The sequence below is a fragment of the Dendropsophus ebraccatus genome, chromosome 11, assembly GCF_027789765.1.
Source record: "Dendropsophus ebraccatus isolate aDenEbr1 chromosome 11, aDenEbr1.pat, whole genome shotgun sequence".
NCBI lineage: Eukaryota > Metazoa > Chordata > Amphibia > Anura > Hylidae > Dendropsophus > Dendropsophus ebraccatus.
Window position 1 is genome coordinate 90986594 of NC_091464.1, and position 24650 is coordinate 91011243.

A 24650-nucleotide genomic window follows, 5' to 3' on the forward strand; every position below is an offset into this window, starting at 1 on the left:
TAAAAAGTCCCGCATTTGTCTGATACAAGTTATTTTTCGGCTCCCCACAATTTGCTCTCTGTTTGTTCTCAGCAGAGCACATGTTCCAGAGACTTTTGCCACAGTTTGCTATATCTGTACTCAGTCTAGATAATCTTGTGCACTTCTTAATGGGCACTCAAGTGAAAACCTTTTTCCTTCAGATCATCTGGCTTCATAAAAATATATAGATTTGTAATTTCCTTCTCTTTAAAATTCTCCAGTCTTCCAGTACTTATCAGCTGCTGTATGTCCTGCGGGAAGTGTTTTTTTTTTTTTTTAGGCTGACACAGTGCTCTCTGCTGCCACCTTTGTCCATGTCAGGAACTGCCCAGAGCAGTAGAGGTTTTCTATGGGGATTTGCTCTGTTCCTGACATGGACAGAGGTGGCAGCAGAGAGCACTGTATCAAACTGAAAAAAAAACACCAATTCCTGCAGGACATACAGCAGCTAATAAGTACTGGAAGACTTGAGATTTTAAATAAACCTAAATTACAAATCTATATAACTTTCTGACACCAGTTGATGTACAAGAAAAAGATTTTCGCTGTACCCCTTTAAAGGAAGCCGTGAGGTTATTTACTCTGAATGGTTTCTGTATTCTCTGAATGCATCAGGCTGTGTAAAGAATGGAGGTTCATGTGTACATGTAAATATCGCTGAATGTTCAGGTTTCTTATATTGGTTATATAAATTAGAGTAGAGATGTATTCATGTCCTCAGACGCAGCCATGACAGCCAGCATGAAAACCTTCATTCTTTACACTTCTGAAATTATTTTTCTCTGTGCGCTTTAAATCCCATGATTAGGCATAGAGGTAAAAGGTCAAATTGTCTCTGCCTTCAGCCACCACTAGGGGCAGCTTCTGAGCACAATGGATACTGCTATATCCAGAGGGGTCCTAGGCTCCATCTAGTGGCAGCCATAAGTAGTCATCTGTTATGGGGTACATCTAAATAATTATAGGGGATATGAAGCTGTAAAGATATATTGTGAAAATTAACTAGCATAGAATCTCACAACTATACAGAACTAAGAGGTAGAAATGTACTTTATCCATATTCTAACATCTGATGTAAGTCAACTATTGGGTTCGGGTGTAAGCAGCGGGTTCAAGACTGAAAGAGCGACAGTGCACTGCAATACAGCAGTGTACTGGATAAGCCATTGAACTCACTTGTACACCTGACTAAAAAATTGTAAAGAAGTATAAAAATAATACCCCATAATAAAATTTTAAATCACCTTTTTTTAATTATATTAAAAATTTAAGTTAGAAAAAAAAAAGGAACGTAACTGGTATCACTGTGTGAAGATAGATGTAAGCCAATAAAATGTAATGCCATTTAGTCCACACAGTGAATGGCACAAAACAAAACATACCAAATGCTAAATTGACCTAAAATGCCTCCCTTAAAAACCCTAACAACATATAACATGTAATGAAGCCCCTTTTACCCCACAATGGTACAAACTACAGCCCACTCTGCAGCTTTGTAGATAGGAAAATATAGGGGATCAGAATATGATAATGGTCAAATTAAAACATAAATACATAAAAGTGTATGTATACTATACAATATATGGTAATATATGGATAAGTTCTCACTAACATAATACAGACACATTTCGCATCCATACCGTGAACCAGAGCCAAGCTGCAGCTCCGATGACCTGAGATGACAGCTGTGTGTACTATGCTGGTGTGAACGCAGACAGAGGGCGGCATAAAAAAATCGACAAATTGTTAGGCAAATAATAATCCCTCATATTAAAAAACTATGGATCTTAGAAGACTAGGAGGAAAATTTGAGCGGGGGGGGGAAATCGCCGCCCTTGGTGGGAGTTAATGTACATCTTCATATGAGCCTCATCCAGGCCCAGCTCTAGTAGGAGGAGGTCCCAGTCCCAGCACGCCTTGGAGAAAGTCCTAGTCACTGCACCAGTAGGAGGAGTTCCCAGTCCCAGCACCAGTATGAAGAGGTCCCAGTACCAGTAGGAGGAGTTCTTAGTCCCAGCACCAGTAAGAGGAGGTACCAGTACTAGTAGGAGGAGGGACTAGCATCAGTAGGAGGAGTTCCCGATCCCAGCACCAGAAAGAGAAGGTCTTAGTACCAGTAGGAGGAGGTCCCACCCCCAGCACCAGTTGGAGGAGGTCCCAGCCCCAGCACCAGCAAGAGGAGGTACCAGTACTAGGAAGAGGAGGTACCAATACCAGTAGGAGTTCCTAGTCCCAGCACCAGTTAGAGGAGGTCCCAGTACTAGTAGGAGGAGGTACCAGCTCAAGTAGGAGGAGGTCCCAGCACCAGCATCAGTTGGAGGAGGTCCCAGCCCCAGCATCAGTTGAGGAGGTCCCAGCCCCAGCACCGGTTGGAGGAGGTCCTAGCACCAGTTAGAGGAGGTCCCAGTCCTAGAACCAGTAATAGGAAGACTGTGAATAAGCAGAGGTGCGGATTGAGGAGGGGATGGGTTACTGTTGTGGTTGTTTATCCTGAGCATCTGATCTGTGGCTCCATTTTCACCTATATGTATAAGGAGACATTATGGAGAGGTTCTGGCTCCTTTAATGGTGCTGACGAGATGGCAGGTGTAGTGTTTCGGGGGAGTAAGCAGTTTGTTATGTGACAGTACAGTCTGCTCCATCCCACTTCACATAAACAGCCATATTTACCTCGCATCTGAAATCGACTCGTATTTAAAAATGTGAAATTGGTGTGAGACCACACGTGAAAAAGAAAACAATATACTACAGCTGTGCACCCATCACTTCACGCACATCCTCTTAATTCTCTCACTTAACTGGAAAAAAACACATTTACATAAATATTAGCTTCCAGATTTCTGAAAAATTTTGCAAGTTAACCCTTTGTGTGCACCGTGCTGAGGTCTAAGCATGGAGAGACTGCACTTATTATTAAGGGGAGCTAGAGGTCATTACAGGGGCCATCACAGGACAGACTACAGAGGTCACTCGCTAGGATCAATGTCTGCTGGAGCGGGGGGGGGGGGGTCTATAATGAAGGAAATCCAGACCATATCCCAGTAATAAGCCCCCAAAGAAATTAAGGAACTTACAGTAATACTGCACAAATGTGATTTGGTTGTTGATTAGTTTTGTCTGGAGATGTTTATGATACTTTCTAAGTGCTCCAATGGTCTTGGACTCGGACTGCATTCAAGTCCTAGGGGACCCTAGAGTTTCAGACCTGACTTTGGGGCACTTTGTTAGTGACACAAAACTTTCCAGGTTAAATAATTTGATGAACAAACCTTATATTTTACAAAAAAGCTGAACCGAGGGGGGGATAAATCGGTAAAGCGCCCCCACAATGTTTAGATAAAAGACTGGCCACAATGGAGAAGGCTTTATAACTAATGGTCTTCTACAGCAGTGCTTCTCAATTTCAGTCCTCAGGCCTCACCAACAGGTCATGTTTTCAGGATTTCCTTAGTATTTCACAGGTAAATTAATTATACTCAGTGCATCAGGTATTATCACAGCTGCTCTTTGTATGGGAAATCCTTAAAACATGACCTGTTGGTGAGGCCTGAGGACTGGAATTGAGAAGCACCGTTCTACAGTAGAAGCAGTGCACTGTGGCCTTACCTTTTCTACCTTTATATGAAGGTTAAAGGGGTACTGTATCCACCCCCCCCCCCCCCTTCAAACCGCTGGTACCGTCTATGTGATGAGAGTAAGGGGGCATTCACACGATCTCCGCAAACAGTCTGTAGAATGGACAGTGTCCTGCGGAGTGGATCTCAGAGTTCCTTGCATCATGATTAATTATGATGTTGGGAGATCCAATACTATTTGAGAATTTCGCAGTAGTGTACTGTCACAGTACACTAGGGCTGTACACATATCAGACGGCTGTGACAGTACACTAGCGCAAACATTAAAACAGTATTGGAGCTTCCAACATCATAATTAATCATGGTGTGGGGAGCTCCGAGATCGGCTTCACAGGACACAGTCTGTGCTACAAACAGTTTGTGGAGATCATGTGAATGCCCCCATAATCCTTCCCAACCCGGTGCTCTGGTTAGGGTAAAAAATGATCTTTTAATCTGCAGCAGCCTAGTCAATGAGGCGTGGCATGCACACTGTTTATACAAGTGATGAATAGGGGCAATCCAGGGGGTTGCGTGGAAAGGAGCAATCCAGGAGCGTGGAGAGGAAGAAAGGAGAGGCATTACAGGCCTAGGGCACGGACAGTCTATGCCATGCCTCATTGACTCAGCTGCTGCAGATTAAAAGATCATTTTGTACAGGCACAGACTTTTAAACAACACGTCTGGGAAGGACATATTCTATTCCAATGGACCAACCTGTGGTTTTGGGGGGGTGGGTTGGTGAATGCAGTGTCGCTTTAACTGAGGGGTAACCAGTCAAAGTGTCTAAGTGGTTTTTCTTCTTTTCCCACCAGCATCTTAACAGGACATGCTGTCACATTCAACAGGTTGTCTATAGAGATGAGGAAATCTCCCCAGATTCCTTTCAGATCTGATTCAGTAAATCTGTCAGATATGTTATGGATTCAGATCCCCATTCAGAAGTGCCCTGAGTGCCCATGCAACAGGGAACGGCACCAATGCAATGCCTATAGCACCAGCACCTACCTCTAAACCACCTGTGTACAGGGAAAGGGACAGAACAAATTTAATCACGAAGAGTACAATTTTTTTTGCAAAATCGGGTCAACTTCAATTGGTTGCATAGATGATAAGGTTGAAAAAAAACAAGAGTCAACCAAGCTTAACCTAACCTGCAGAATTGATTCACTCATCTCTAGTTTCTATATTAATGAGACACTGTCAGTAGGTTCCTGCTGTCCTATATCAGGGTAGCATAAACTAGTGACAGAGAAGCTGAACAGAATGATGTATTACTTACATTTTTCTGTGCAGCTGATCTGGAGATATCCTCCTGAATAACATGGACAATAAGTAGTCCTCTCCATTATGTGCATGAGCTCAGTAGTCCTGGATATTCATGAAAGGCAGAAAACTCCACCCACCAGCTGCTGATTGGCAGTTATGTATCCATTCTGTGTATAGGCAGTCAACTGTCTATCAGCAGCTGGAGGGCAGAGGGAGGGGTGCGGCAAGAATCCTATTCTCCTGCATATTAGGGGAACGGATGAACAAAATGATGTAAGTAACACACCGATCTGTTCGGCATTTCTGTCAATAGTTTATGCTGCCCTCATAGAATTTAAAGGGCTTATCAGACAGCAGATTCCCTCTAAATTACTCCAGAATCGACTACTCAATTAGCTGAGCATTGTTTATACATTGTTTATACATGCCCTTTATGGTGGGGCATTCTCTATAATGTAATTCATTGAGAAGAATCCCAATAGTCTGGGCTTATGACCTTGAGAGCTGCATAGGCGCATAAAAACAATCTATCAGCTAAAACTCACATTCTAAACTGCTGACGTGACAAGGAGACAAATGGTACCTTTCATGTATCAGTCTGTGCTTTCAGAATGTAGAAAATATTTTTATTCTCTGGTGCAAAGAGTCAAAGAGGAGTTCCCAAGCTTCTGAAGTGCTGAGAGCTGTAAGGTCTCCTTACTTCCCCTCCCATCCCTATCCCTGCTTGATCAACAGCCAGGGCTCAGCCTCCAAATCTTATTCCTGCACTATGCATAAAAATTGTGTGGAGGTGCGAGATCTGGAGGAAGGGCTCAGCTTCCAGCTGTCAATCAGGCAGGGATAGGAATGGGAGGGGGAGCGAGGAGGCATTTTAACATTTTAACACCTCTTTGACAGATGAAACAACTTGGAATAACACTTCATTCACTCTGCTGGCTTTACCACTAAAGGATTTGGGGAAGGACAGGAAATATTTCGGGGAAGGACCCATTATTTTCCCCAGGAGAAGTTATATATGAAGGAATGTGAAGAGTTCTAGAGAAGGCTGGAGCGTAAAGAAGGGTTATTTGTGACATTCCTGTGATGGAAATGACTTATAGGATCTCGGCAATGTTCAGATCAACACAAGCATAATCAGATTTTAGAGAACACGGAGACTCTTTAAAGTGTGTGAACTCATTAAGCAATAACCAGTGAGGCCGAGGACATTTCCGAGGGATTATTGTCCTGCTGGGAAGGTTCACCTACGGCCACCGGCCTGATTTCTGCCTCAATCCGTCATTGTTTCTACCGTTACGAAGGCTCAGCTACATTTTATGGGATTTAATCATCGCGCTCCTCTAAATAGTAAGAGAAAAACAACACCACAATGTAACGAAAACCAACAACACATCTCCCCGTATACTCACTATGTAGATGACTTGTTGCCCTGGGTTACAACTATTTTTCCTTTCACTGTCAATTGGCGGAAAGCCATGTGTGCGAGGTAAACACAGCGACCGGATAACAAAACCAGGGCATGCTGGACATGTAAGAGGAGGGTCCATAGCTTATACTTATCTGGATCTAAGCAATTTATAACGGCTACAAGGCGGCAGAGCTCAGCATCGTATCGTAATGGAATCCAAAAGTGTCACATAGAAGTATTACATGCACAGACACCCCAAAGGTTTAGATTATTAGATATAGCCTGGTGGGGTCATTATTCTGCACCCCAAGTGTCACTATCCTGTACCCCAAGTGTCAGTATCACTATCCTGTACCCCAAGTGTCACTATCCTGTACCCCAAGTGTCAGTATCACTATCCTGTACCCCTAGTGTCACTATCCTGTACCCCAAGTGTCATTATCCTGTACCCCAAGTGTCAGCTTGTCACTATCCTGTACCCCAAGTGTCAGCGTGTCATTATTCTGTACCCCAAGTGTCAGCGTGTCACTATCCTGTACCCCAAGTGTCAGCGTGTAACCGTACCCCAAGTGTCACTATCCTGTACCCCAAGTGTCATTATCCTGTACCCCAAGTGTCAGCATGTCCCTATCCTGTACCCCAAGTGTCAGCGTGTCACTAACCTGTACCCCAAATGTCAGCGTGTCACTATCCTGTACCCCAAGTGTCAGCATGTCCCTATCCTGTACCCCAAGTGTCAGCGTGTCACTAACCTGTACCCCAAATGTAATTATCCTGTACCCCAAGTGTCAGCGTGTCACTATCCTGTACCCCAAGTGTCAGCGTGTCACTATCCTGTACCCCAAGTGTCAGCGTGTCACTATGCTGGACCCCAAGTGTCATTATGCTGTAAAAAAAAAAAGAGCAGCCAAAATAACACTCTCAAAAGTTAACCATGCTATACTATGCCACCACTATAATACACTGCAATATATACTTTGCAGGGCCTATGTTTGTTACTCCCTTTAAAGTTTGTTTTGGCTGAAAGCTGTAGCACCCCCTGGCAGCTGATTGGCAGTCATACTCCACTACGGCCGCTCCATCAGTCCTTATTACCAGAGCACTGGTCACATCTCGTCTCCGTTTCCATGGACCGTATTTGCTAAAAGTCTCTCGTACACTGTGGCCAAAGCTTGATCCAATGACTCAATGATTTCCGAACCAGGTATCGGTATGAAAGCCAAATAAAAAGAACATATCACTCCTTAGCTGTTTTTTATCCTTCAAGTGATTACAGGGATAACATTATGTTTCTCCATCAGGGAGTAATGACTATAATAGACTGTGGTCTCTACATGGCGCCAATGAGATGCATATTTTTTTTGATACATTTATTTTTTTTTCTCCTCCTTAAAAGGGGATGTTCACCAATAAGAATTTCTTTTAAATCAATTGGTGCCAGAAATTTGTGATTTACATCTATTAAAAAATCTCCAGTCTTCCAGTACTTATACGCTGCTGTATGTCCTGAAGGAAGTGGTTTCTTTTTCCATTCTGGAGAGCAGGAGAGGTCTTCTATGGGGATTTGCTGCTGCTCTGGACAGTTCCTGACATCGACTGAGGTGGCAGCAGAGAGCACTGTGTCAGACTGGAGAGAATACACTACTTCCTGCAGGACATACAGCAGCTGATAAGTACTGGAAGACTGGAGATTTTTTAATAGAAATAAATTACAAATCTCTGTTTTGCGCTGCAACCAGATAATTTGTAAGAAGTTTTATTTTGGGGTGAACAACCCCTTTTACAGTCATTTTGGATTGCACCTCTTACCATTTACAGCATAGCTAATGTATTACGTAAACCGCAGCTTTAAGTCTATATACAGATGAATGGAATATATGATATGTCATCCACTGGATGTGTCTGGCCATGGCCAAACCCTTGGGGGTATTATCCCATCTTGGCTCCGTCTCTAACGGTGAAGTGGTGTAACCTGAGCTAAGTTCAGCCCTGTTATATGCGGCACCTTTCCCAAAATCTGTACGATATGACTCCCCCAGTGTCCACTCCACAGTGAACCCTGACCGCACGCTATTTTATATTTTCTCAAAAAAAAAAAAAACAACTGTAACTTTATCGAATGTTAACTCTTATTGAGAACGCCAAAATACATAAAAGAGAGAAGAAAAAAAACCTGAACGCCAACGGTCAGATTACAAGGAACAGAAGGTTCTCAAACGTGTTCCTTTGAATCTTCAGAAATCCTGGAATCCGACTCAAATCATAAATTCAAATGTCAACATGTTTAATGCAGCTGCCAATTCCTTCAGAAAAGACTATATATGTCGATGTACCAGAGCTAAGAAAGAGACTATATGAGGAGGTCTGCCGCTGCAAAGTATACAAAGCCAATGGGCTGCGGGGTCCAGGGTCGGAGATACGGATCCAACCCTACAGAAAAGGATCAAAAACTGTGAATGGATTCTACAGAATACCAGTAGATCAGATCTCCAATCACGGCTGCTCATCTTTGGGCTCTGTCATGTTCTATCCCTCTGTTATTACTCCTGGAAATGTATGAATAAACTGACAACTGGGTGTTACCATTATTTAAGCAGTATTGTCAATAGAAATTCTGCCTGGTTAAATCAGATTAACCCTTTGGAGTAGTGACAAGGTGATTTGACTGCACTCATTGCCCTCTAGAGTTCTCTCCACTGGCAAAGATATTCCTCATTCTCTCCATTTTAGACAAATCTAATGCTGTGTTTACACAGAGATTTATCTGACAGATTTTGAAAGCCAAAGCCAGGAATGGATTTGAAAAGAGGAGAAATCACAGTTTGTCCTTTATAACCTGTTCCCTGTTTATAGTCTGTTCCTGGTTTTGGCTTCAAAGATGTTAGATAAATCTCTCTGTGTAAACGCACCATAACCTGCTGATATGTCCCTATTGCACAGGAGGGACTGAGGAGGAAGGTGTATCTCTTATCTTCCTCCTCGGTGCCGCTCTGGTGTCGTTAGTCATTTTCTACCCAGACCAGTGAGACCGCTAGGAGCACTGGGGCACCAGGTAGAAGCACTGCCCACCCCCATAGCTCTGATCTGGCCCGCTCCATTCATTATCATTGGAAAGGGTTGGGCTGTTCGAGGTGGATCGGCACTACAGGGTTGGGCAGTGCTCCTACTGGGTGCCCCAAGGCTCCTAACGGTCGTAGAGCAAACTACTAATTAAACAGGAACAGCGCAGAGAAGGGAGGTAAGAGACCTATCATCCTCCTCTGTGTCTCCTGTGCTATAGGGACATATCAGCAAGTTAGAAAGGTCTAACCTGCTGATAGTTTGTTCCCCTTTAAGGTAGCAGGACCAGGACTGGGCTGTGTGCCAGGTTCCTCCCTGATTTCTCTGGCCAATCACATCACAGTACATACTCCTCGCTGCTATGCTATGATGTAGTGCTGAAAGAAGGGCATGGCAATGAACAAACTAGCACAGTGCTCAGGGGTGATTTAAACATTATAGTACTATAGATGATGTGTGTTGAGGGAATGGAGGCTACTGATGCACCGGTAATATGTGAACAGAAAGGGAAAAAAAACAGTGTGATCACACTAAGCACTGAACAGTTACTATTGCTGCTTCTAGGATGTTAAAGGGAGGAGGTAGAAGGAAATACTGTAGACATATAGCAGTACACTTTTGGGCTGGGTTCACACTATGTATATTTGAGGCTGTATTTGGTCCTCATGTCAGGTCCTCATAGCAACCAAAACCAGGAGTGGATTGAAAACACAGAAAGGATCTGTTCACACAATGTTGAAATTGAGTGGATGGCCGCCATATAACAGTAAATAACGGCCATTATTTCAATACCACAGCCGTTGTTTTAAAATAACAGCAAATATTTGCCATTAAATGATGGCCATCCACTCAATTACAACATTATGTGAACAGAGCCTTTCTGTGTTTTCAATCCACTCCTGGTTTTGGTTGCTATACAGCCTCACAAATACAGCCTCAAATATACATAGTGTGAACCCAGCCTTGAACTTGAGATGGATGCTGAGATGAGAAGAAAGCCTTGATTTACCTTTGTGTCTATAATGCGGCCTGTTATTACGGACATTACTACCGACACATACATTTCAATGGCACCGTACTTGTTACGGCTGTGATCCTTGGCGGGGAAAAAAAAAATTCAGGTCCTAGAATGAACCCAAAATTGCAACACAGATCACTATCTGTCTATGTAGAGGTCTATGCATTGCGGACAATGCTTGTCTGTAGTCTGGCCTGCAATTACGAGAAAAATTATGGATTTGTACATGAGACCTAACTGCGCTGATCCTGTACTGAGCACAAACTAATCCCCACCCCTACGTCCTGTGATTTCTCCTGATCTAGCTGTCACTCGAGACAAATATCCCCTGACAACAGGCAGTGAACAGCAGATTGTAGAGATGTAAGACACCTAGTGGGCAAGACTTTAGAGCTGTTCTTCGGGGGTAAAGAGTCACAGCACGTTTACTGTGTCACAGTGGTGCGTTTACACAGAGAGATTTATCTGACAGATCTTTGAAGCCAAAGCCAGGAACAGGCTATAAACAGAGAACAGGTCATAAAGGCAAGACTGGAATCTATCCTCCTTTCAAATCCATTCCTGTCTTTGGCTTTAAAAATTAGGGTGGGTTCATACTGAGGAATTCTCGCAGATAATGAATTCCGTCGGCTGTCCGCGCGCCTTTCCGCCGGCTCCATAGACACCATTCTATGGGCCGGCATATTCCGCTATCCGCCGAAAGAAGTGACATGTCACTTCTTTCGGCGGATAGCGGAATACGCCGGCCCATAGAATGGTGTTGTCACTTCTTTCGGCGGATAGCGGAATATGCCGGCCCATAGAATGGTGTCTATGGAGCCGGCGGAAAGGCGCGCGGCCTTGCGCGCGGACAGCCAACGCAATTCCGCAGATATTATCTGCGAGAATTCTGTAGTGTGAACCCACCCTAAGGGTCCCTTTTTTCCCCAAAGATATCTCAGTCACTGGTGGCCACAAACTAGTGCCATCTCTGTCCATGTCAGGAACTGTCCAGAACAGTAGAAAAAGTACTGGAAGACTTAAGATTTTCTTAATATAAGTAAATTACAAACTGATGGCTTTTTCTGGCACCAATTGATTTGAAAGAAACATTTTTTTTTTTGAGCTACCCCCTTAAGGACATGTTCACATCACATTTTTGTTTCCATTTAACATATAAGCTTTATACACTTAAAAAGAAGACAAAGAAAATCGCAGTGCAAACCTAGCCCAACAAATAGTAGAAAAGGCAATAATATGCGCACAGCCAAAGGGTGCCCACCCAGGCATGATAAGAAGTAGGGTATGGCAACAGCTGGAGTGCACCAATATGCTGCAGAAACACACATTGGATTCTGATGTGAGAACTTACTCACCTATGCAGCTCTGTCGCAGTTTTTTGGAGAATTTAGCAAAGTTTAAGCAAAAAAGGTGTGGAAATTCTGAGACAAGCACCATCAGCAACCACAGCTCCCTCACAGGTATTGGGGGCCAAATTAAGAGTAGCGTCCATAACGTGTGCAAACAACAGGGGTGGACCTGAAGGTCACCTTTCTCTGCAAATAAAATATATGGGGTGTTAAACTGGATGAGAGTACATGTGGTCTGGAGGGGTAACACCTGCGATATCTTACAAATGGTACGTTCCCTCTCCACGACGCCATCGGCTCCACGATTTTTCCAATTGAAGTAAAGTACTGAGACGCTTCTTCTGCTAAAATCTCTGCAATGCTCTTGCCTGATCTTGAGAGCGGAGGAGTCAGTCGTGAAATCTTAAGAACACGGTGCTGGAACAGGGTTTGCAACTTCAGAAAGCAAATGCATTTTTAAGAAGAGCGAACACAAGGGCAAAAGTGATTAGGATGAGGTGCACGTTTTCCCTACTTCATTCTGAAATGTGTGCTGCCTCAGTAAGTGAGGAATGGATAAATCTCTGATCCCATTATGAAGATACCCCACCAGAGTACAACACCCGTGCACTATATGAATTATGATGGATGTGCAATTGGAAATAATTGCACAGATCTCTCGGGTATTTGGTTATGATGTTACTGCAGCTCTGTATCCAGTACGGCCCCCATGACGGTGACTGATAATCATAAGGTCTGGCTACTAAACCTACTGGTGACTGTGGCTGGAAAAACTACCGAAAGTATTGCAGTACGTGAGCCATGGTCGGGGGCTCCTGCCGCTGGTGTCTAGAGCCGCGTGCACGGTATCCGTGGGTGGGCCACTAGCTGGTGGGGACACTGCTCAACAATATCAGAAAATAGATGGTTGTGCTCACTTCTCCGATGCAAATTACACATGTTGTCTGAGTCCTGGCAGCGGCTCTGCAGAAATTCTCTGCCATTTATATTGCAATTACGCCAGATTGCATTAGTAATTGCACTAGTAAATCTTACTCATTATGTCTGATGCAAATCCAGCGCTCCTCACTGAGGACATGAGATCAATAGTGATTCTATAATATATACAGGATACCCCCATATCAATTACAGATCTCCCATAACAGTGTTATCTACACATACGGAGGACATCAGATCAATAGTGATTTTATAATATATACGGAATACCCCCATAACATCTACCAATCCCCCATAACAGTGTCACCTACAGATCCCACATAACACAGTGTCATCTACAAATCCCCCATAAAAGTGTTACCTACAGAACCCCCAATAACAGTGTAATCTACAGATCCCCCATAACAGTGTCATCTACAAATCCCTTATAACAGTGTCATCTAGACATACCCCCATAACACAGTGTCATCTACAGATCCCCTATAACCCAGTGTCATCTACACATCCCCCATAACACAGTCTCATCCACAGAGCCTCTATAACACAGTGTCATCTACAGATCCCCCATAAAAGTGTTACCTACAGAACCCTCAATAACAGTGTCATCTACAGATCCCCCATAACCATGTCATCTACAAATCCCTTATAACACAGTGTCATCTACAGATCCCCCATAACACAGTGTCATCTACACATCCCCCATAACACTGTGTCATCTACAGATCCCCCCATAAAACAGTATCATCTGCAGATCCCCCATAACACAGTGTCATCTACAGATCCCCCCATAGCACAGTGTCATCTACAGATCCCCCCATAACAGTGTCATCTACACATCCCCTATAACACAGTGTCATCTACACATCCCCCCATAGCACAGTGTCATCTACACATCCCCCCATAGCACAGTGTCATCTACAAATCCCCCCATAGCACAGTGTCATCTACAAATCCCCCAAAACAGAGTGTCATCTACACATACCCCCTATAACACAGTGTCATCTACAGATCCCCCCATAACACAGTGTCATCTACACATACCCCCTATAACACAGTGTCATCTACAGATCGCCCCATAAAACTGTGTCATCTACAGATCGCCCCATAAAACAGTGTCATCTACAGATCGCCCCATAACCCAGTGTCATCTACAAATCCCCCATAACACAGTGTCATCTACACATCCCCCATAACACAGTGTCATCTACAGATCCCCCCATAACACAGTGTCATCTACAGACCCCCCCATTATTTGGTATGGTCAGTGGGTGAATCTATCTCAGATACACATGGAGGGTCCATGGTCATTGTCTTGTAGAGATTCAATCATTTACAGTCTCTTGTCAAAAAAGCTATTTCTGCCATACAACACATGGGGAACTACAACGTCTGTACTTCTCTATCTTGTGGTAGACGCTGCACCTCGGCACTGATTCTCCCCTGGATCCCTACCTCTTTATACAAAGCTCTGGAGATGAGACAGGGAAGCCTCTTCTCTGATGTCACTTCTCCTGATGACATCACAGCGGATGTGTCTCCTATGACTAAACAGACTCCACATTTCCATGCCCTTGCTCTTTTCTCTGCCTCGTACATTAGGGCCGTCACTTACAAACAAGTTCTTCAGGAGATGAATCACGACTGGGGTGAGTCAATGCAGCGAAGAATTGATCAGAACCCCCTCAGACTGGGATCAAGCTGTTGCAGACATGTTTTGTAGCAGGTGCATCACACCATGAGCAATGGTTTATGGTTAAATCTTTCGGCTATCCCACTTTACCTGAAGCATTTGGGATCACGAGTGACCAACATCCCGGTAAATAAGTGTGCCTAAAGCTGTATACACACCTGCCCACCCTGTCCTCCTGTCTGCAGCCTACTCAGATCCAGGTATTACACAGTTACATAGGTGTCAATAGCCACCATCACAGCTGATGCTCCGGATTTACATGGTTATAAGTCTATACTATATAAGACAGCTGGAGTATCAGACAAGGGAAACAGGGAGGCAGTACTATCTGTACCTATCATTCACAGGCAGAGACAGGCAGGCAGTACTACTTGTATTTAAAGTATATTATTCACAAGAAGAGACAGGGAGGCAGTACTATCTGTATCTACAGTATATAATTTACATGTAGACACAGGAAAGCAGTACTATTTGTATTTACAGTATATAATTTACAGGTAGAGAGAGGGAGGCAGTACTATCTGTATCTACAGTACATCATTTACAAGAAGAGTCATGTAGGCATTACTATCTTTATCTACAGTATAGAAATTCACAGGTAGAGAGAGGGAGGCAGTACTGTCTGTATCTACAGTATATAGTTTACATGTAGAGACAGGAAGGCAGTACTATCTGTAACTACACTATATCATTTACATGTAGAGACAGGAAGGCAGCACTATGATTTACAGGAGGAGACAGGGAGGATATACTATCAGTATCTACAGTATATCATTCACAAGAAGAGACAGGGAGGCAGCACTATCTGTATTAACAGTATATAATTTACAGGTAGAGACAGGGAGGCAGTACTATCTGTATCTAAAGTAAATAATTTACAGATAGAGACAGGAAGGCAGTATTATCTTTATCTACACTATATCATTTACATGTAGAGAGAGAGGGAGGCAGTACTATATCTACACTATATGATTTACATGTAGAGAGAGGGATGCAGTACTATCATTTACAGGAGGAGACAGGTAAGATATACTATTAGTATCTACAGTACATCATTTACAAGAAGAGACCGGGAGGCAGTAATATCTGTATCTACCGTATATCATTTACAGGTAGAGACAAGGAGGCAGTGCTATGTGTGCTTACATAATTAACAGGGAAACTGCATTATCCATTGATAGATAATTCACAGGATGACAGTACTTTTTGTGCCTACATAATTTACAGGTAACCATTGCGATCTATACTTACATGTCATACCACAAAGTAGCACTACTTGTGCTATCTTACATCCTCCACAGGGAAGCAGTACCAAGCACTATCTATGCCTACATCCTATACATGGAGTGACAAGAAGATGGCACTATCTGTACTCAATCTATAAAGAGAAATCTAGGTAAGGAGGTAGTGGTCATCTTGAAATAACAAAACCCAGGGAGTATATTCCTCTTCATCACCTGATGTGTATACCGATGACTTGTTTGGGGCTAATTTATTACTATAAAACAAAGAAAAGCCAGTCATCTCACTGCTGCTAAATAATGGCCCTCAGCCATTGTACGTGGATAAAAATGCATAGAAAGTAACCTGGGAAGAGGAGGATTATAATAGAAACATTTTTCTTGATGCAATGCTCTATCTGAAGCTCCTGGAATGGCACTTTAAGAGTCCTGTACGGCAATCTGGAGATACGCAGTGATTTTACTTGTCCACATTACTATTTGCAGTGGGGCTCAGGATACAGAGGATGTGATATACCGCAGATAAAACTATAACTATAAAATAGCCATTTAGTAATAATGCAGCTACCTCTTATTTGTAGCACAACACAAACGAGAATTTACAAGGCTGAAGGCGGAGGATGAAGCACTACAGCTGCACGCGTTCACCGGAGCAGAGATCATACTTCTGCTACAATATACAGAGATAAATAACCCTATGACACAGTGTAAGGTCCCATCACATACACATCATCTCCATTTCCGTCATGGTGCCCCTTTAATTTACATTTACGAGGAGTTTTGGAGCAGAAGTGGATTTTTACTTATTTCCATAGTGAAACAAGAAGGTGACATGTGATTTCATCTATTCTCCTCGACTTTAAAGAATGTTCTGGTATTGTCTTGGGAGCTGGTAAAGTTACAGACTTCCTTCCTCTATTTTCTGGGCTTTGGTGCTGAGCGGAAAAATTTACTTCTGTATAAGATACCTTTATTATTTATTTATTTATTGAGCTAAAAAGAGCAACAAAAATACACAGAGAAAGAGATAAATTGTAAAAATCAGTCAAATAAGAGCAAAAGCCTACGAGGGCCCATAGTCCTATAGAAACATAGAAGATTGTCGGCAGATAAAGGCCCCCCGCTCCATCTCGTCGGCCCTATTAGTATTTCTTTTATTATCTTAGGATAGATATTTGTATATACAAGGCAGGTTACAGTCACTTATTGTAGATTTACCTACCACATCTGCTGGAAGTTTGTTCCAAGCATCTACTAATCTTTCAGTTAAGTAATATTTTCTCACGTTGCTTCCCATCTTTCCCCCAGTAACCTCTCACTGTGTCCCCTTGTTCTTGAGTTCATTTTTCTAAAAACACTTCCCTTGTGAACTCTATTTAGTAACTAACATATATAAAGATTTCCATCTTGTCTGCCCTTTCCCTTCTTCCTCCTGTAATATATATAAAGGTTTCCATCATGTCCTTCCTTTCCCTTCTTCCTCCTGTAACATATATAAAGGTTTCCATCATGTCTCCCCTTTCCCTTCTTCCCTCCTGTAACATATATAAAGGTTTCCATCATGTCTGCCCTTTCCCTTCTTCCTCCTGTAACATATATAAAGGTTTCCATCATGTCCTCTCTTTCCCTTCTTCCCCCTGTAACATATATAAAGGTTTCCATCATTCCCCCCTTTCCCTTCTTCCTCCTGTAACATATATAAAGGTTTCATTCATGTCCCCCATTTCCCTTCTTCCCCCTGTAACATATATAAACGTTTCCATCATGTCTCCCCTTTCCCTTCTTCCCCCTGTAACATATATAAAGGTTTCCATCATGTCCTCTCTTCCCCTTCTTCCCCCTGTAACATATATAAAGGTTTCCATCATTCCTCTCTTTCCCTTCTTCCTCCTGTAACATATATAGAGGTTTCCATCATGTCCTCCCTTTCCCTTCTTCCTCCTGTAACATATATAAAGGTTTCCATCATGTCCTCCCTTTCCCTTCTTCCTCCTGTAACATATATAAAGGTTTCCATCATGTCCTCCCTTTCCCTTCTTCCTCCTGTAACATATATAAAGGTTTCCATCATGTCCTCCCTTTCCCTTCTTCCTCCTGTAACATATATAAAGGTTTCCATCATGTCCTCCCTTTCCCTTGTATCGTCCACACTATACAGATTTAGATCCCTAAGTCTTTCCTGATATGTTTTATGCCCGACACTCTCCACCATTTTTGTAGCCTGTCTTTGGATCTGTTCTACTTCATCAATATCCTTTTGTTGGTGAGGTCTCCAGAACTGGACACAGTATTCCAGATGTGATGTCACTAGAGCTCTATACAGCGGCATCACAATCTCCCCCTCTCTCTCTATAAATATATCATATAATATATATAATATAATATAACAAATATATATATATATATATATATATATATATATATATATATTTATTTAGCCCGGCATATCATTATATATATATATATATAGAGCCCAGCTAACCAGTATATATAAATATAGAGCCCAGCATACCATTATATATACAACCCAGCATACCGTTATATATACAGCCCAGCATACCATTATTTATATATATATATATATATATATATATATATATATATATATATATATATACAGCCCAGCATACCATTATATATACAGCCCAGCATACCATTATATAAATACAGCCCAGCATACCAGTATATATAAATATAGAGCCCAGCATACCATTATATATATACAGCCCAGCATACCATTATATATATATATATATACAGCCCAGCATACCATTATATATATACAGCCCAGCATAATACCATCATATATACATATATACAGCCCAGCATACCATTATATATATACAGCCCAGCATACCATTATATATATATACAGCCCAACATAATACCATTATATATATATATATATATACAGCCCAGCATACCATTATATATACACCGCCCAGCATACCATTACTATATATATATATATATATATATACAGCCCAGCATACCATTATATATACACCGCCCAGCATACCATTATATATATATACAGCCCAGCATACTATTATATATATACAGCCCAACATAATACCATTATATATATATATATATATATATATATATATATATATATATATACAGCCCAGCATACCATTATATATATACAGCCCAGCACACGGAGTAAAACTGGCGGAATTCGCAGAATCCCACCTGCCTCCGTGTCATACTCGCAGTCTATGGGAGGCTCGCGTGCCTCCTCTCTCCGCACCTATCTGTTTGGAAAAACTGACCTGTCCATTCATTTGTGTGGAGGAGAAGGCGCACAAGCCTCCCATAGACTGCCAGTAGGGATTCTGTGGCGGAGAATTCCGCCAGTTTTACTCTGTGTGACCTGGCCCTTAGTCTCACAATGTCGCCTCTGTGCTTGCTGCCAGCACCCTGCTCTGCACTGAAGAGAAGCAACAACCCTAAAACAGCATCTACAGATTTAGCTATTAAAATCCCCAGCCATGTTTAAGTCATTGACTTGCAGGAATGCCACCTCCAATAGGTGGCAGCAGAGAGCAAGTTATTTGGCTTCTGGGAGGGAGCTACTTTGCATATCTTTTTACCCAAAACTCCCAGTGGAGAATGAATGGCTGACAGGTCTCTGCATGCCTTACACTCTCCTTGAAGAGAACTGTTACACAAGGTATACTCCGGTACATTTCAGGGGCAATATACATAAAAATGATCAATAAGTATCATAGAGAATGTGTATAGAAAGAGGCAGGTCCTCTAAGTTAGCTCTGTCCTGAACCATGTGTAAGGTGCGGCGCTCGTATTACCATGTGTACGGTGAATTGTGCTCAGCCTACGAGCGCCGCTTTTACATTAAAACTTACACAAAAGGCACATTTTCCAGAAGTGTAAATCCTGCCCTTTAGCAGCACTCGGTCAATAAAAAGGGTCCTGTGCCATCTGCTCGGCCTCCCGGGATTATTGTCTTGGCTCCTCCAGCTCTTTCATTGAGCGGACACTATGCTTTAATCACATGCATCTCCTCATCGCCTGCAGGCTGGCCAGACTCACGGAGCTACTACAGTAATACCCCTGTATCCTGAGGAGACTTCTATCTCCTGCTCCTCCGATATTCACTTGTATCTTTAAAAGACATCTCACAGCTCAATGAAGGTATTGAACGCACCGGGCTACAGACGGGAACACGAAGGATAAAAATATATCAAAATAATGGTAAGGAAGGGTAAGAGAAAGGAAATAGGCAATTGGACAGTAAGGGAGTCATGTGCACATCCTAAAAGGTATTACAAAAAAAAAGCACATTTAAGCCCCCATTTCCTACCGAAAATGAGGGGATCCAGAACTAGGACCTCCAGTGATCTGCAGGGAAACCTGACCGTAAGTGCTCAACTTCTCTGCAGCGCCACCACGGGATATACTGTGCATAACACAGCATCCATTTAACAGGACGTGTCCTCCAGTACGAGAGACACTCTTTGTAGCTGGTCTTTCAAAATGGTCGAGAGATGATTATTTGTACCCCCATATTGAAGGGGTTTTCTTTTACACCCTTAGGCTGGGTTCACACTATGTATATTTGAGGCTGTATTTGTGAGGCTGTATAGCAACCAAAACCAGGAGTGGATTGAAAACACAGAAAGGCTCTGTTCACATAATGTTGTAATTGAGTGGATGGCCATCATTTAATGGCAAATATTTGCTGTTATTTTAAAACAACGGCTGTTATATTAAAATAATGGCCGTTATTTACTGTTATATGGCGGCCATCCACTCAATTTCAACATTGTGTGAACAGATCCTTTCTGTGTTTTCAATCCACTCCTGGTTTTGGTTGCTATGAGGACCTGACATGAGGACCAAATACAGCCTCAAATATACATAGTGTGAACCCAGCCTTAGGATAGGCCATGGGTCTCCAAACTGCTATTCTCAAGATTGGAGGTTACCAAAGGTTGGGCCCCACTGATCATCAAGCTGTGGCAAATGGAAGAATCCCTGAGTCTTATAATTGTTTAGTCTGATTAGGTTTCCTCATTGGATGTGTATGGGCTTTATTCTCGGGTGTTACGAGTTTATTTATACAGCATAGGCAGGCATACTGTAAGAGAGATTCACACGTAATACCACTGAATGATCACCAATAAAAGGAACAATACACACACGGAATCGCTGCTGTATGACTAAGAGAGGGAAGAAAAAGAAGGTGTGAAATGTCAGATATGAGTGACGAATAATCGGCGCAGATGAGACCCTTGGCCACGGAATAAAGTGCGGTATTATTCACTACCGCATATGACATTATACCCGCTCAAGAGACGTAAGAGCATACATTACACATTGTAAAACACCCCGGCACACGGCGCAATGCTTCTTCTTTTCAGCTGCTTTATATCAGGAAAATGATTTTTACTGATATTGTGTCCAAGGTTGCGGCAGCACGCTAATGTGTGTAACATGCAGATATGCTATAGAAAATGGAACAATTCGGTGTATGACTACATTAGAGACAAGGATGAGTGGGGGGTAGTCTGAATACTGAGACAATATTTATTATCATCCAACATCACCCAGGAGATACGGAAAAATCCAGATAATGTCACTGAGAGCTGACAGCAGAGTGATGGACACCGGTGTACGCTGCATACAGATCGCTGATCAATACCCACTCCAAACAATAAAATTACTTTTTGTGTTCAATTTCACAGTGTCACAATTCACCTTCACCGAAACGTCAGGGTCTGAAATAGCTGGCAGCTTTATGAAATCATGGAGACGGGCGACCCTGGACCATTGACTCTCCTTTCACAACTTTATGTGTGTCTATGGACAAGTGGTCTTCTCCTGACATCCAATGGATTTGTCCATAAGATGCCAAAGTGTTGTCTATGCCTCCAAGTACATCTCTTCAAGCCAAAAATCAGTGCCCTGGTCCCAATGGCCTCACAGCATGCTCTGTAGATTCAGGTCTTGCTATTGTTCCAGGCTTTTGCTCTGACCTTGGCTTGTTGTAGGATTTCGCTTCTATCCTTCTCATTGGATTTCTTACCTGATAACCGTTGTCCTATTCCTAGTTCTTACTCCTGATCTTCTCTATGTCCTTTGCTGTGTTCTCCGATTTATCACACCCTTCCCTCTGCTCTATACTCTGTTACTGCTATCCCCAGTGCCACTGCCTCAAACTGGTGACTGCGAGTGGCGAGCCACCTTTGCGTAATGTTAGAGATCAGCAACCCTTGTCCAAACCCTCAGTATTTGACTCCTGGCATCTGGAGAATTTGGATGCCGCCCTAGAGTCACGGAAAACATGGATACAGCCTTAGGCTATAGGTCGAAGCCTACAGCTATATCCCTGTTTTATATGACTCCCTAGAGCAGCATTCAACTTCTCCAGATGCCAGGAGCCAAAAGCCGAGGGTTCGGGTACGGATGAACATTGCAGAACCCGAACTTTCAGCTCAAAACTAGTGACTACCAGTTGTATCCCCAGGTTGCCATGTCCAGAACATAGTCTGTAGCTACTTTGTGGGATTCCTTAGACTCAACCTCCCGTCTATCCAGTACAACATAGATTGTAAATTAAAATACCCATACACCTTTAGGACAAAGTTGGCTGCACCTGATGACCTCCTCAGAGGTTTAAAGTGATACTGTCAGCCCCTTTCTGTGTGAGGACATCTCTACACAGCTGTAAAGCCTAAATTCTGCAGTTTCCATACCTCACTTTATCATAGATTTCTTGGTGCTTGAATCAGTGAAAAATGCTTTTATTGTTTGTGGATTGGGCCACCTGGATGGGGTTTCACAAACGCTGTACCACTTCGCCCTGTCCTCACTGGCGCTGCAGGCTCCACCCCTCTGTGACATCCTCGCAGTCTATGCCCCACCCCCTTGGTGGCCATTAGAAAGGGCCGACCTAGAGAGGGTGGGGCCTAGATTTCTAGGTCAGCCCATTCCACCAATGAAATAAAAAAACCTTTTTCACTGGACCAAGCAACAAGAAATCTATAATAAAGTAACGTATGAAGACTGCAGAAATTAGGCTTTACAGCTGTGTAGAGAATTTCTCACACAGGGGGTGAAGTATCAATTTAAAGTTTATAGTTGCCTCCTGACTCTCCCCCAACATCAAGAGCTACTGACAAAGCATTCTGGCTGTAGCCATACAGGAACTTCCATACAGGAAACATGGAAGTTCAGTCATTGCAAATGTTCACGTACATCAGGGTTGGGAGAGATAACTGTTAACCAAATGAACTTTTCCATCAACAGGTATGGAAAGTGTATGGCCATCATATACACTTGGGAAAGGGGACCTAGCACCCCCGAAACGTGTTGTGTTATTGATCCAGAATAAAGAAGCCTTTATCAGCACATCCTCCTGTCTTAAGTGATGCTTTAAATTCGCACCGCAGCCGCAAGGACAACTCTGCATCGGATCCTCTGGACACTACATAGGAAACCCTCCATTTATCTCCCGGCTGAAATCCTAGGACATCTGATGCCTTCAAGAGTTTGACTGCTCCAATGCCATATACGCACTTTCATAGGTGAGTCTGACTGAGCTCACCCCATTCCTCACACATTGTCCTGTATGTTATCACCCTATGGTGCACCTTTACCTTTCTTTTATTTTCAGCCACCACTAAAGGCCCTATTCCACGGGATGATTATCATTCGCATAATCGTTAACGCTAAACGATCTCAAACGACCGCTATTGCGACCGACCTGAAAGAGTTCACCCATTTACACGGAACGATGATCGTTACTGATGATCGTTCTTGCAGTCGTCTTGTCATCGCTATTGCGTTCGTCGCTACTGCGAACGACCAAACGTCTTATTCCATGCGAACGAGCAACGATAAAAATAAGTCCAGGTCTTATTAAGTCGATCAACGATTTCTCTTTCGTCATTTAATCGTTAACTGCTATTCAAGCGAACGATTATAGTTTCCTTCCGAATGATTTAATGATTATCTGAACGATAATCGTCCCGTGGAATAAGGCTCTAAGAGCATGCCCAGTAACATTTTGTAATGATATAGGAAAGCCCCAATTTATTCCTGTATATGTCTATGGAGCTTTCTGTAAATCATGTTACTAAATGCAGTGAAGGCTAGATGGCTGTCACCCATAGGAAATTTTATGTTATTTACAAGGTTACAACTCGACTTCCCACTTTTGACTATGAAGATTGTGTAGGTAGATACTGGAATTTATCAACCTTTAGCAGTTGGGGTGCACAGATCATGTATATTATAAGCAATGGTGTTGGGCACACTACTAAGCACCATCTGTTCTAAAAAGTTCAAGTCTTGGGGTTCATCACCCGGAAAGGAGATCCTTACTATTAACTCTAGAAGGTCTCCATGACTGGGCCTTGTGTATTCTCCTATGACTTTCGCCTCTTCTCACCTTTTTCTCCTCTTCCCACGCATGTCATGCAGGACCTCTGATCGGCACCGAGTGGACGGGGAGTTATTTCCATAGCTTGGACCATTGCCCTCAATAAATCTAATGAAATTCACATGACCGTGTACATCTCTGAAACGGACGCAGGAGCGAGGACAGGCTGCCACAATGCTGCCATTGATCTGACTATGTGACGTTCGCTTTAGCAGCTGCAAAAACAGGGCATCGCTTCAAAATTTCCCATACCAAAGGCTACTCTCCATTTTTCAGCAGCTTTTAATAAAAAGCCAGTGTCAACAATCGAAAATAGTCCATGATATTTTGTTTAATTCTATCCGAGGGCTGCAGAAAAGTTTCAGCTCTCGTTTGAAGACATTGAACCAAGGTTGGATGCCGGAAGACGTACATGGCATATCCCTGTTTGCATTTTGTAGACCATGGGTTTAACTCTTCCGAGAGATAATCTACATTCCACGTGAGTCATGCAGCCTCCATACTTTGGCTAACCACAACAAAAGACTCCTATACGAGCTATTGATGAATGAGCGGTGAATCAAAAAATAAACTAAGCCTCTTAAGAAGGCAATGTGCTTCCTGGTAAATAGTTGAAAACTCCTTTGAAGTCATT

The 24650-nt window shown here is 42.8% G+C and overlaps 1 protein-coding gene and 1 long non-coding RNA gene across 10 annotated transcripts in view; one reads left to right on the forward strand and one right to left on the reverse strand.

Moving 5' to 3' along the window:
• ZBTB20 (zinc finger and BTB domain containing 20) overlaps positions 1-24650 on the reverse strand; it is a 683935-nt gene that overhangs the window by 546312 nt on the left and 112973 nt on the right. The window lies entirely within an intron of this gene.
• LOC138768120 (uncharacterized) lies at positions 14234-24258 on the forward strand. Its single transcript, XR_011358939.1, has 3 exons — positions 14234-14321; positions 22882-23159; positions 24058-24258. It is a non-coding gene; the product is annotated as an uncharacterized lncRNA (long non-coding RNA).